We start from the raw sequence: 15110 nt of genomic DNA on the forward strand, positions 1-15110 counted from the left end.
TAGACACATCTTCAAGTTTCAAGAGAGCAGTTAACCACAAAGAAATATATATTTTTAGAAATTGTTTGGGAGGTGAAATGATTTTTCGGGGCGGGGGAGCCAAGAATGAGTAGAGGATCTTTGAGTTAAAATGTACCAGAATGAGTCTTTTCCCTCATCTCCCTTGCTGCAAAAAAATTAAAAGCAAGCACACTGGAAAATGTCACCAAGTCGGGCACAGAACAGGCCACATTTCTAATTCACAGCAAGGTGGTTAAAATAAAAATCCTTAAAATACATATTTTAAAATTAGATTTTTGACCTTCGATAGGGCTTATTGTGCTATTTATACTGTGGCAGAAGGAGCTGATTTTTTTTTCTGTAGTTGCTTCATCAAAAACATGACTCACATTTCCTTAAGCGCTTACACCATATGTTTCCTGAGGTAAAAGAAAAAGTCCTAATTTTTTTATACATAATTAGTGAACTATGAGCAAAAAAAATATGAGAAATCATTTAAAGAATCCTTTGGGAAGCATGTGGTTGGGAAATGTTGAGTTGTAAAAATTACAACTATGTTAAATATTTGACTGGAATAGCTACTAGGTAATTTATAAATATAAATGGGAAGCAATCACTATGGGGCTAGCTTCGTCAGTAAGGAAAGAAAGCAGAATTCATAAAGCTTGTACCAATGGAAAAAAAGATACTGCCGAAACATACTGTACAGTTAAAAATGTGAATTTGAGTTTCTTTTAAACATACTTTGGTTAAAGCAACTGAAAGGCAGGATTTCGATCTTTAAAAAGAAACAAAATGTATGTGAATTGACATTTAGTGGCATTCTTGTATGTGTACAAGCTCTGACCATGAGATAATGAGACATCATTTTGCATCCAGGGGAAATGAAAATGAATTCATTTTTTATGATTTTTAGCAATTTTCCTTAAATATCTTTACATAATGCACAATTGTTGTCGTTATATTCTGAAGAAGTATGTGTTCATTTACATGATAGAAAAGTAGGTACAAAGTTGTTAATACAGAATATGACAATCAGAGTCCCATCTAAGGAATCCTGTTTCTTACAATCACTTGACATTTTTATTTAATAAACACGTTTTTTCAGGACAGTAGATTTGGGGAAAGAAAATGTACTATACATTACATACATTCTGCATTGGAGAGGTGTGACATTTCCCCTACAACCTCTGCTTTGGGCTGTCAAGGATGGAGTGGTCATCTCTGTCCTTCCAGCCAGGCCAGAAACTTATAGTCACTCTCTATCTACAATTTGTACTGTCTCCCTAGTCATTCCCAAGACAATTCACTTCTGACATTTCAACACCTTGTCAGAGTTCACCTCTCATCTTCTCTAGCCCCCTTCCAGATTCCCAGCTTCAGTGTACCCTAACACTTGTCCTTCCTAATATATGTTCACTTGTCACCAGTGTGAGCTCACTATTTGCTTACTTCTTCAAATCTGGACCTTCCATAGCTTTCCAGAACCTCAATACAGTAAATACAATCTCAGCACATCACTTCAGTAAAAATGACCCTTCCCTCCCTGGATCTGCTTATCCCTCTAAACTCCCCTTTGGTAGCAACCCCACACCCCTCTGCAACCCCTCATGTCATGCACATGGAGTCTGTCTTCACACATCTGTGCAGCTTCTTGGTGGGCCTTCCTCTTGTTTCTCCGAACCATGTGGTCAGCTACTGCTTGTTTTGAAAGTCATAGCTACAAATGCAGGTCTTCTCCTCCAGAATGCCCTCTCCTTTCACATTTCCAAGCTTTAAGTTCTCTATTGTCCAGGAGATTTGTAAATCTCTCTGTCACAGCCCTTATCTCATTGAATTATAAGAAGTAGTCAGTAGTGATTTCTGTCTATGGGCAAGAAACCCCCACCCTCCCAAACTCCGTAGAACCTAGCACTATCTAGGACACATAAAGCATTTAATAGGTGATGAAGGAGTAAGGGTATATGTTGAAAAAAAATCCTGCCTGACAATTAAGAAAGACAAAATTAAGGACAACTCTACTATTTTCTGTATTGTCTTGACAACAATCAGAAATGTCTCTGGTTGCAGAAAACAACTAACAAGGAAATTGAAAAAGAGTTGTGGCCTTGATTCAGTACAATGTCAGAGCCAGATTCTCTGTGCTTTCTCTTACTTTTCTCCCATGGTCACAAAAAATGGCTAATTTCCTAAAGAATAGAATGGCGCAATATTGACTGACATTTCATGCTCTGACCTCACCAGTCTCTCTTCTATAGGCAGTACTGTTGTGGAAATCATAAGGACATCTCCCAAGCTTTACTTTCCCAGGCTCAGATTGCCTTTTCTTCAGATACCCTTTTCTGTTTCCTTCTTCATTGCTCAGTAAGTACCAAGCATGTTCTCTTCAATTGCTGATCATTCACTTAAAAGTATCTATCTATCTATCTATCTATCTATCTATCTATCTATCTATCTATCTATCTATCTATCTATCTATCCATCTATCTATTTCTTCTGAGCTCTTGTTATAAATAACCACTTTCGATGGAATTGGTGGTATTTCAGGGAACAAGTCTTATTAGATACCTCTTGTCATGGAGCTGTCAGAGGAGTAGAAAGAAGTAGATGAGATAAGCTGCCACACAAAACACACACGCACACACACACACACATACACAGGGATGCACACACATACTCAAAGATACAGAGAGAGAGTTAGACAGACATTATTTTATTATTGATCAGTGCCAAGATGAAAATGACAGAGGAATGGACATAGGTGGGGAATGAGAGGTGTGTGTGTGTGTGTGTGTGTGTGTGTGTGTACCTGTGCCTGTGTGTAGTATAGGCATTTGGAGTTGGTAATCAGGAAAGATCTCTTTAAAACACACATAAGAAATCACTCCTCTGGAAGAGGAAGAATCTTGGACATAAGAGGAAGTCAAAATGAATTTGATAAAATTAGCCATGCCTGAGTTAGGAACAAAATGGTGCCCAGCCAGAGTAGAGCAGCATTGGGAGATGGGCTTGGTCACAGGAGATCATATAGTGTAGACAGGACTGCATACTATTTTAAATGATCATATTTTCATATCCATCTTGAGAAGTGCCTGGCTCTAAGTGCATACACAGTCTGTACATGTCACTGAATGTACAGTCTGACAGGAGCAATCTTCTTATATATTTCTTCTTCTTCATATATATATATATATATATATATATATATATATATATATTTCTATTAACATTGGCCACAATTATAGGAACCTTTGGAAGCCATATTGTCTCTTCAGTCTCCCACTTTGTTTTCCCATATAGTTTGATACACACTGCTTACATGTTTTACATACTTGTTCAAATAGTTGGATACGATGCTATAAGCCACTAAGATGAGTCACATCACACACCACAGAGAAAAGAATACACAGTCAAAAGCAACACTGCATCCTATCATCAAGCAGCTTGGAGAAACCTAAATTACGTATTTAAAATTCAGACACTCATTGAAATGAGATGATCTGGGTTGTCCTGAAAAAGGTATTTCTTAAGAGCTTTTCCCAAAATGCAAAACTGAATGATAAAAATAAAATGAAATCTAACAACAGCAACAACAAAACGTGAAAAAGAAAACCTAAGAAAAAATGTTAACTCCAACCAGGCTGGAATTTGGATGAGATGAGTCCAACTGTCGGCACTTTACTGTGTGTGAGCCAATTAAATGTTGGTTTTACATTTCATGGAGGCCCTAATTGCCTTTCCTGCAGCAGCATCTGGCCTAGGGCTTTTTCCTGGACTATGGAAGTCAGATATCAGTGCTGACAGCTCCAGTGACTCCTGGCCTCCTTTCATTTGGATCCCAACCTGGGAGCATGGTGCTCTCCAAGGAAGCCCTGTGAACTTCTTCCCTGACCAGGCTCTATGCTGGCCCTTCATGCAACACCTGCTGGTCAGGCGGCAGGGAGCCTGAGGGCTCTCTGCTCCCATATGGCACTGAGCTTGATTCATCTTTTTTCTCTTTCCTATCAGTGGGTATTCTAGAAGACAGCTTTATGATGACATTCACAGCTAGCATGAAAACTAGATAAAAATAAAGCAGGATGTCAATAAAGAGCTAATGATGTGTTTCTGTGTAAATGTATTATAATAATAAAAAGAATAGACATCCGTTTGCAAAGGTACCATTTTAAAGCCATAAGGCTTTCAATGAAGCCACTTTATAAATGGACCAACATATGTGAATGTTTGCTTATGTCTTTCAGCCATGAAAATTGCCCCATAGACAGTTGACTTTGAGTTGAAAAGCTCCCTGTAGCCATTAGACGGATTACTAAAACACCTTCTCTAAGTGGTCATGTAGCTATCTTCATGATGGAAGCTTCAGGAGAGAGCTGGGAACAATTGAGGGGTGTAGGAAAGAAAGTTTTAAACAGGCTGATAACCTAACATTACCTAAAAGCTGTATTCAAAAGGCCAGGGATCCCCGGTGGCTCTACCACTTCCTGGATGGGGGGTTTTAGCTAAGTCTTTTACTCAGTTGGAGACTCATCCCAGCTATGTTAAATAAGGAGCTGGTCCTGGTCTAGTAATCAAACTATATTGTGCACAAGGGTGGATGGGGTGCCATGGAGAGAATACAGTGCAGAAGCAGGATAGGCATTCGAGTTTCTCCAGCCTCCTTTCTTCTGTTTTTAGAACGGCTTCATATTTGCCTCTTTATCCAGTGACTTCCTCATAAAACCCTAGGCTTTAAAAATGTTTAAAAGACTAAAAATGGGGGCTGGGAAGGTAGCTCAGCGGTAGAGTGCATGCCTTGCAAGCATGAGGCCCTGGGTTTGATTCCTCAGCACCACATAAACAGAAAAAGCCGGAAGTGGCGCTGTGGCTCCAGTGGTAGAGCACTAGCCTTGAGCTGAAGAGCTGAGGGACAGCACCCAGACCCAGAGTTCAGGCCCCATGACCGGCAAAAATGAAAAGCTTTGTCAGAAGCTTGTGGCTCATGCCTGTAATCCTAGCCACTCAAGAGGCTGAGATCTGAGGCTCACAGTTCAAAGCCACCCCAGGCAGGAAAAGCCATGCGACTCTTATCTCCAATTAACCACCAGAAAACCAGAAGTGGCACTGTGGCTCAAGTGATAGAGCACGTGCCTTGAGTTGAAGAGCTCAGCGACAGCACCCAGGCCCAGCATTTAAACCCCACAACTGACAAAAACAAAAACAAACAAACAAAAAGAGATTCTCATCTCTAATTAACCCGCAAAAATTAAGTGGAGCTGTAGCTCAATTGGTACAATCCAGCCTTGAGTAGAATATGCCAAATGAAAGCAGGAGGCCCTTAGTTTAAACTCTAGTAGTAACACTAAACAAATTACAGATAGATAGATAGATAGATAGATAGATAGATGATATAATATTTATATATAAGTATGTATATATAATATATTTTCTAGTAATATCATATATGTGTTGTATATTATACAATGTATAATTATACATTAACATATATTTTATAATACATATATTATATATATATTAAAAGCTTCAATATTTCTAAGTGTTGACTAAGCTCTTTACAACTTTAAAATATTCTACCATTCTGACTAAAGTATATACATGATAGACAGCTATCATTTGAGGTTAACAGATTGTCGCTATTGCTAAGTAGCAGTAAACACCAAGCAATGAACTGCATCATAGAAAACAAACCATATCAATGAGTGAGGCATACTACTGAACTCTGCATAATATATAGAATAAACAAGAAGCTCATTTTTGTAATTAAAAAGAAAATTGTATAAAAATTAGGGGTCTTTCATTTGCAAAAAACTATGGTGTTTTACCCATTCTTGCTATATTTGTATGCGAACTCTGGAATCTACTGGTATTTCTTTTGGTACAAGAGGGTATTTTAGGAAAGTCTTTAGTTTTTTGTCGGTCATGGGGCCTGAACTCTAGGTCTAGGTGCTGTCCCTCAGCTCTTCCGAGCAAGGCTAGCAGTCTACTACTTGAGCCAAGCACCAATTCCAGCTTTTTCTGTTTATGTGGTGCTGAGGAATCGAACCCAGGGCCTCACCTCCCAGCCCCTTAAGGAAGTCTTTAGGTGTTATATAGTGCTTGGACATTCTAGAAGGATTTCATAACTAATGCTAAGCTGTTCATTACATAAGTATTGATTTAAAGCATACAGTATGTGTTCAGTACCCTCCCAAGGGATCTGAGAGGTTCACTCATTCATTCGTTCATTCAGCAAGTGTTTACCAGGCATCTCCCATGTAGGACCTGTGGGTACTTGCTTCATCAGTGAACAAAAGAGCACACATCCCTGCCCAGATGACAGGTTGGTGGCTTAGACATAAGTGACACCACTCACTTTTGCAAGGACTTTGGAGTCCCATAGGGGAAATAAACTGGCAGCATACTCAACAATTAGAGGAAGCTGCTATTGACCAAGTGTTATCGTAGTTTCAGAGGAGGCAGATAGCTACACTTGGCTAGGCTTTGGACAGGGTGGAATTAGATCAACATCCCCACTCAGTAAAAATTATTACCTAAATAGTCAGTAATGGACAATAGGATTGAAGAGGCAGCTTACACATTTGAGTAGTAGAAAAGTAATTGGTGATAGAGATGGTTAGAAGCCTTGGTGAAGGAAGGCTTGAACAAGAGTTGAAGAAGTGTAAACAGATGTTTTTTAGAGTTTGTGTTGTTGAGTGAAGGGAGACATAATGTAGAGAAGCAAGAAAACAAATGTTTCCCAAAAATTGTGACTGAGTCATTGAGGAGATAGCACAGAGGGTGTCTAGAGGAGAGAGCTGAAGCATCTAAAGAGTAAGAGGATCTAGAAAGAAACCATACAAGGTGATATACAAATTCTTTAAGGAGCTTAATTTTCTTCTTCATGCCAACATAAAGACTTAGCAAAAGTGAACTTTTTGATACTGTTTTGAATACATTTCTCTCTCCCACACTCTCTCTCTCTGTGTCCCTTCTCACAGACAGACAGACAGACAAATGGATTAGATAAATGACAGAACAGGAAGTGGTGGACTGTGAACAAGTAACAAAGTAATAATAACTCTGGCCTCAGGATGGCTAACAGGGGCAAAATAGACTTATAACCAATTCTTGTATTTACCCCGTGCCTACTTGTTATTTTAACTCCCCATTCCACATACTTATATCCTTGCTGTAGATACTATTTCTGCTATCTTTGTGTTTATTTCTCAGAAGCAAGATAATTCCAATCATTACTTTATAATTATGACTTCTATTTTTGTTACGCTAAGGAAATACGTATTCATTGCAGACAATGTAGGAGGTACAGATCATCCAGGAAATCACAAATATCAGAAATGAGAGCTGTCATGTACAACAGAGCCACATAAATCACAGGTAATGTGCTCAGTTCTGTAACAGTGCTGCTGCCGATGTAATAATGATAATGGCAGTGATGGTGGTGGTGATGATGAAGGTCCCAGGACACATACATCTGCATGCAAGACAATGTTATAAAGCATTTAGATACATTAACACATTTAATTGGCTTCAACCGTTGTCCCTAATGGTTATCATCTGTACTGATGGATAGATGAAGTGTCTGAGAAATAGACGAGTGACCTGGTCAGGATCACACAACAGAAAGGGGTGAGAGTGGGGAGCATTCAGGGAGAGATGGTGTCCAGGAAATCAGATTCAAGTTTTCTGGCACTTTTGAATTATAATTCTAGGAGAACACATTAGTTTCCAGTTATGGAAAACTTTCTAGAATGAGTTACAGTTGCAGATTTCAAACCCAGAACTATGTACTCTGAGTAGGTGCTCCTAACCTTAAGTTATAAACCCTAACCATAATTTCTGTGATAATCAATATGGACCTCGATGCAAGTGATAAGCAATTGCCTTGGGGGCCACCCACCCTGAGAAAGGTGTTCGCTATGCTCAGGGCTGCTCCTTGGCCCTGCTGTTCTGTGGTTTTGCTGTCAAGGCTGCATTGTCTATGGACATGCCACATCTCATCATCAGAAGATGATGAGACAGGACCACCCAGGTATGGGGAAAGAATTCTATCTTAAAATATGTATGAGCTGCCGGGCGCTGGTGGCTCATGCCTGTAATCCTAGCTACTCAGGAGGCTGAGATCTGAGAGACCGTGAGACTCCTATCTCCAATAAACCACCAGAAAACCGGAAGTGGCGCTGTAGTTCAAGTGGTAGAGCGCTCGCCTTGAGCTGAAGAGCTGAGGGACAGCGCCCAGGCCCAGAGTTTAGGCCCTACGACCGACAAAAAAAAAAAAAAAAATATGTTTGAGCTGCAGACGTTTAGAAGTGAGTGGACTAGAGATCGCCTTGTGGGACAAGCCTGCTGTTGCCTCTTTTACAATGAAGAAATGTCTGTTATTTGGAGGGATTGAAACAAATGGAAGTTCACAAGTAGGTGGCCTATTGTCAGTCAAGGAAGGACTAAATAAATGGCTTTGAACATTATCCACATATTTCAAAGACTCAGCATTATTTTTCAGATCATAGGTCAAGTATTAGATATGTAGGTATTGAAATTTTAGTAAAAAGTACAGAAATTGTAGGACAAAAGGGTCAACTAATTCAGCAGTGATACTTGCTAGGCACTATGTTGTAAATGAACTATACAAGGGCTGGGGATGTGGCTCAGTGGTGGAGTGTTTGCCTAGCATGCATGAGCCCTGGTTTCAATTCCTCAGTACCACATAAACAAAAAAAGCCAAAAGTGGCACTGTGGCTCAAGTGAGAGTGCTAGTCTTGAGTAAATGAAACTCAGAGATAGTGCCCAGGTCCTGAGTTCAAACCCTAGGGCTGGCAAAAAGAAAAAGAAGAAAATGAACTATACAACTTTGGGGAGAGGAGGAGGATCGAGAGGGGGAAAAAACTGGTAGCACACAAGGGAAGAGGTGACACTGTTCAAACAGAAATGTACTCAATACCTGACTTATGTAACTATGACTCCTCTTTATAGCACCTTTACAATATAAATTAAAGTGGAAAAAATTGAAACCATTCCATGGTTAAAAATAACAAAAGAAGGCCGCTGTGTTTCTCCAGATAGAATGTTTTTTGTGATTAACAGGTTAACTATTGCCCGTTGGGCAAACAATCTCTTAGAAAAGTGGTTTTCCCAGGAACTGCTTGGTACAACCACCATCTTTCCATCATTATTATCCTGTTTGATTTATTCCTGGACCTACTTGTTGGACCAGGGAGGTTGATAAACTAAAATTCTTCAAAACATTACATCTAATGCAAACTAGCTCTGGTAAATGAACTGAAACCCCATTTCAGATCCATGACCAGAAAAGAGAGAGACATTATCATTCTCGGAAAAGTGGCACAGAGTTTGCAATTTAAATGTTACTAATGCATTTGCTAAAGCTTTCAACAAAGGTTTATTCATTGTGATCCTGCCATGTGAATTCAGAAAAGTCAATTATCCAAACAAATGACTAGAGGAAATGATAGCGCAAATATGGTTTAGAGGAATATTTCTTTCCAACAATCATGTCTTATTTGAAAAATGTTTTATTCCTACAAGTTGAACTGAGGTAAAGGTCTAGTGACATCATTACTGCTATAAGGTTAATTTGACCAAGGCTGTCTCTCCAGACTTTGGCACTCAACTGGTCATTTGGCTGACAGGGAATTGGCAGAGCCAACTGAGATAATAATCACCCTCTTACTGTGTGTAAATAGAATCTGAATTCAAATGCTATTACATCACGGTCATCAATTTGCACCTGATGTTGTTCTTGTCATTAACAATACTTTATTTCCACATCTGATTTATACAGTATGGGGTATTACATGGAAAATATTAATAGCAGTGTTGAGTAGCTTGCTTACTGTGAGGAAGAAAAATTGCATACAAGTCTTGATTTTCATCCTGTTAAAGTCCTAAGAGAAATTCTCTGTATTATTCAACCAGAATTGAGTTGGATACAAATTGCAGGCGTGGATTTGACTTTCAACTTGACTTAGTAGTGTTTTCTAGCTGGTACAGATTTCCTAAGATCTGGTAATAAACTTTGAGTTTCTGAGCTTGGTGAATTTTACACTGAAGTCTTCAGCCGTTGAATTGATAGTTCTGTGTGTGCATACTTGTGTTTATATTCCTAGCAGGTGGCTAAAATACTTTTTATTCTTTGTAGCATATGATAAATTTAGTCTTTCTGTTCACCCAAGAATTGACTTTTCTCTGTGCATATCAGTATGACATAGAAAATACAAGTTGGAATCATGCATTGGTGGCTTACTCTTGTGATCTTAGCTTCTCAAAGTTGAGATGTAGAGGATCATAATTCGATGACATTCTGATTATCAAAGTTCAAGAGACACCATCTTTAAAATAACTAGTTAAAAACCTGGGCTGGAGATGTGGCTTAAGTGATAGACTGCCAGCTGAGTAAAGAAGGAGAAGCAAGTAGGAGGTCCTGAGATCAAACCCAGGTATTATCAAGAGGTAGAGAGGGAGAGAAGAAGGAAAAGAAGAGAGGGGAGGAGGTGGAGACAGTTGGAGGAGAAGAAGAAGGTGTGGTGGTGGTGATTGTGGAGGAGGAGGAGAAAGAGGGGGAAAAAAGAGGAGAAGGATAGAAGAATGCAAGTGGGCTTTTTGTTCAGAATCAGCTTCCTCTCTGGTGGGACCTCTCTTCCTAAACCACACCCACTAACAACCAATAAGGCAAGGGCTCTGAGTTCTGGGCTTCAGTGCAGCCCTTAGTCACACATCACATTGCCTCACAAGATAAGTTGGTTTTTGTCCCGAGAGATTCATATTCTTTTCCATTCTAGGCTCAAACTGAATTAGATACATTTTCTTTGGGACACAAACAACTTGCCAGTTGACTCCAGCAAGATTGATCACTTTGCAAGCATCAGCTAGGATACAGAGGAAATTCCTGGAACAGAATTTCCTGGAACAGGATTCAGAATTGCTGAATTCTAAACCTTTATGTAATACTTTCCTTGGCTTATAAACACTGTCATACTGTCATATATAAGCCACTGTACTCTCCTTGTGTTCCTTTTGAATTCTTTTTTTTTTTGGGGGGGGTCCGGTCCTGGGGCTGGAACTCTGAGCCTGGGCACTGTCCCTCAGCTCTTCAGCTCAAAGCTAGCGCTCTACCACTTGAGCCACAGCGCCACTTCTGGCTTTTTTCTTTTTTGCTTATGTGGTGCTGAGGAATTGAACCCAGGGCCTCATGCATGCAAGGCAAGCGCTCTACCACTGAGCCACCTTCCCAGCCCCTCCTTTTGAATTCTTCCACCACAGTTACTCTTCAACACACCAAGTTGACTCTGTCTAATTTTTCATCTTGCACACATTAATACATGCAAACTCATTCTGGTGATTTATCTTGGATATAATGTGTCTCACAGAGCACCCAAATTTCATGTATATTATTTCCTAACTAATTGTCGATTTAAATGTATTACTTACTATTCAACTTACTAAGTGAGCACATATGCATATAGGTGCTTATGATGAGAACTACAAGCTGGGAAAACTGGTAAAATAGTTGGAAATGTAGTAAAGATTGACACCCTGGCTTTGTAATTAGTGATGTTCACACACACTATTTCCTTTCATCATCACACCAACCCCAGGTAACTTTTACTAGAGCCATCTGGTACTTTAAAGTGTGTGCACTAAATAAAAGTATTTGGCTTAAGGAAAGAGTAATGCTCAAATCAGGCTATACTCCTGATGACCTATGAACCCAGGATGCTGCATCAGTCCAGAAGAAATGTCTTGGGCGTGGGGGATATAGTGGGGCTCAAACTTAGAGTGTTGCACACTTGCTTGGCTCTTTCACTCAAGGCTGGTGTCCTACCAATAAGCCATACCCTACTTCCCACTTACTTTCTGCTTAAGTGGAGATGAGTCTCTTGAATTTATCCACTCAGTCTGTCTTTGAACCACAATTCTTTTATCGCAGCCTCCTTAGTAGCCAAGATTACAGGTGTGAGCCACAGTACCCACTTCAAGAAGCCATTCCTAAAAGGCACAGAGTTCCCACATAAACTAACATTGTTCTAGAGGTAATCATCTTTATTTTATCAATGAAGGAAGTGATGTATCCAGGAAGTAATAAAGCAACAACTAGCAATCTGCCAATATGGCTCTACAACCCTAGCAGCAAAAACACCAATACTTCTTTCAAATAAATTCCATTGCTTTACTCTCTTGGAGAGAGCTTATTGCAGCATGTAAAAATGCAACAACCATCTCATTGTGTATTCGATTTATATGTCCTTTCCTGAAAACAAGTTTTTAATGCGGATGGGGGCAGAATGGGAAGAGTTAACTAGAGGATATTTTGGAGATGGACAATTGTAAAAATCTTATTGGGTGCCAGTGGCTCATGTTTACTCTCCAGGATACTGGGGAGGCTGAGACAAGGAGGAGCATGTTTCAAGACTAGTCTGGGCAGAGAAGCTCACAAGACCCCCCTACCAATTTTCTGCCAATATCTGAGCATGCATTATCTTCCCAATTACATGGGAATTTGAAATCAAGAGGACCATAGTTCCAAGATAGCTTAAGCAGAATAGTTTGTAGGACTTCATCTCAAAGGAAGAAAGCTAGGGATAGTGGCATACACCTGTTGTCCCAGCTAGGACAGGAAGTCTAACAGGTTCAAGCTTGCAGCCAGGCAGGAAGTGAGACCTTACCTCAAAAATGCCAAAGGAGGGCCAGCAGTGCACCTCAGTCGTGGAGTACCTACCTAGTAATTACAAGAACCTGAGTTCAAACTCCAAGAACATCTCCTGATTGGAAAAAAAAAATTTCCTAAGGAAGCTGAGGAACTAGATTTCGTTTTTTTATATGGTATGTGAAAGAAGACTCTAATGTCAAGCTTCTGCTGAAATTTCCAAGTGGCCTATTTACCCAACAGGCTGAGGGTTGATTACAAGCTATTAGTGACTATTAACCTATGAAATTGTATTTACAGTTCACAAATGTATTTGATTTTCGCAAGCTTTGCTGGGGAACAGTGCTCAGTGAACACTTCCTTTGCCTAAAGGGTGTGATCACAGAGCATAAAGCATGACAAATGAATATTTAGCCTTTAAATCTGAAGTTGACAAAGGATGATAATTCATAGGTTGATGCATTCATCTCCTTTTAGTACTCCACAGAGCCTCTAAATTCCACTTACAACCTCGCATGGTAAGATGTCTAATTAAAACATAATCATTATTTCTGAATGTTTCCTGTTCAATGATCTCAGTTTTAAAGTGTCACTAATGAGGTTTTCCTGATCCAGCTCAGACCATCATTGTATGTATGCAAAAATAACAACTGTGGCTGGGAACAGGTATCTCACGCCTATAATCATTTCTAACCATTCAGGAAGCTGAGATCTGAGGATTATAGTTCAAAGCTAGCCTGACCAGGAAAGTCCATGAGAATCTTATCACCAGTGAACCACCAAAAAGCCAGAAATGGAGTTAGGTCTCAAGTGGTAGAGTGCTAACCTTGAGTACAAAAGCTGAGGAACAGCACCCAAGTCCTGAGTTCAAGTTCTAGTAAGCATATCTATTTCTCAATGTATGTCTGCAGTCCCAACAATTGGGGGATCAGGGCAGGAGCAGAAGGTTTGCAAGTTCAAGGCCAACCTGTGCAACAGAGTGGTACCTATTTTCAAAACCACATAGCCAATCATATCAGCTCATAACTGGTAACAAAACATGTTCCCTTCCCACGGTGTCTTGTGCTTTTGTAGAAGAAGATGGGAGGTGGGCGAGGGAGGCATGTATCCTAGCTATTGATTATAAAGCAAACATCTAAGTGCAATAGATGTTTGATGAAGTCATCTTTCAAGTATTCATGGTGTAGTTCTGTTGGTTCCTTTAGGAGTGGGTGGATTTGCTTATACAGAGAAAACTCAAAGAATGAGAACGACTGTGTATTTGGTTGTTTTGGAGCAATGCGACTTGGCATTATGAGTGTTTAATTCAGTCACTGCATCACTTTAATGAAGAACTTAGTCATGAAAGATGATTGACTTTTCCCTAATTACAAAACCCTTGGCAATTCCTTGTCAGTTAGGAACTGACAATGTTATTTCAGACCTTCTTACTTAGAGCTCCTTTGTCTGTATTTCCTGACTGAAATGATGGCTCAGCTCGACAATTGGCACCTAAAAGAGAAAATCCAGGTTATCTGTATTTATGATATACAGTACTGGATCTCTATGTATGGTAGGATCCTTCCCAGTAATTTTTGTACCTTTAAATGATTTTTCTACAAAGACCCATCTGACCTCATCTTCCATGCCACACACTGCTAGCTCACATACCACAGACCACCATCCTGGCTGCATAGATCCAGGCTTCTTAACAGTGTGGTCAGAATCAACTATAAATCTCAAGCTCATTGATCCTGGATAGTGCCAGAAGGAAAAAACACTGCTGTTGCCAACAACTTCAGAAAGATTTTTTTTCTATAAAATCAGTAGACTTGCCTTTATGTTCCAAATGGCTTCTCAGAACGTGTTTCTCAATTTATTTCCTTCTTTCCTTCCTTCCTTCCCCTCTCTCCCTGCCTCCCTCCCTTGTACTCATAATACAATTTGAACTAAAGGCCTTGTACTTGCTAGGTAAGTGTCTGCCACTTGAATCATATCCACAGTCTTCTTTTGCTTTAGGTGGTTATTAATATTATTATTATCATTATCATTATTTAGATAGAGTCCTGTATTTCTCTTGTGAACTACTACTCTTGCGTGAGACTATAGTCATCTTACTTACAACCTCCTGCTCAGCTAGGACCACAGATACATACCACCATTCCCATCTTTTAGAGGGAGATGGAATATTGATAACATTTTTGGCAGAGAATGGCCTTAATTTATTATCCTTTTCATCTCTGCTTCTGAGAAACTGGAATTTTCCGCCTGTTCTGGGGCTTGAACTCAGGGCACAGGTGCTGTCCCTGAGTCTCGCTGTACTCAAGGCTAGCACTCTACCACTGGAGCCACAGTGCCACTTCTGACTTTTTTTTAATTGTGAAAATACTGTACAGAGGGGTTACAATTACATGGGCAAGATAATGAGTACATTTCTTATCAAGCATTGTTGCCTCCTCCTTTGTTTCCCCTT

General features: G+C 39.7%; 1 protein-coding gene across 2 annotated transcripts in view; it reads left to right on the forward strand.

Moving 5' to 3' along the window:
• The window catches only part of Pde4d (phosphodiesterase 4D, cAMP-specific), a 1420835-nt gene that overhangs the window by 611837 nt on the left and 793888 nt on the right, over positions 1 to 15110 (forward strand). The gene's annotated exons all lie outside the window — the stretch shown is intronic.

This window comes from Dipodomys ordii, unplaced genomic scaffold (genome assembly GCF_000151885.1).
Source record: "Dipodomys ordii isolate 6190 unplaced genomic scaffold, Dord_2.0 Scaffold83, whole genome shotgun sequence".
Lineage (NCBI taxonomy): Eukaryota > Metazoa > Chordata > Mammalia > Rodentia > Heteromyidae > Dipodomys > Dipodomys ordii.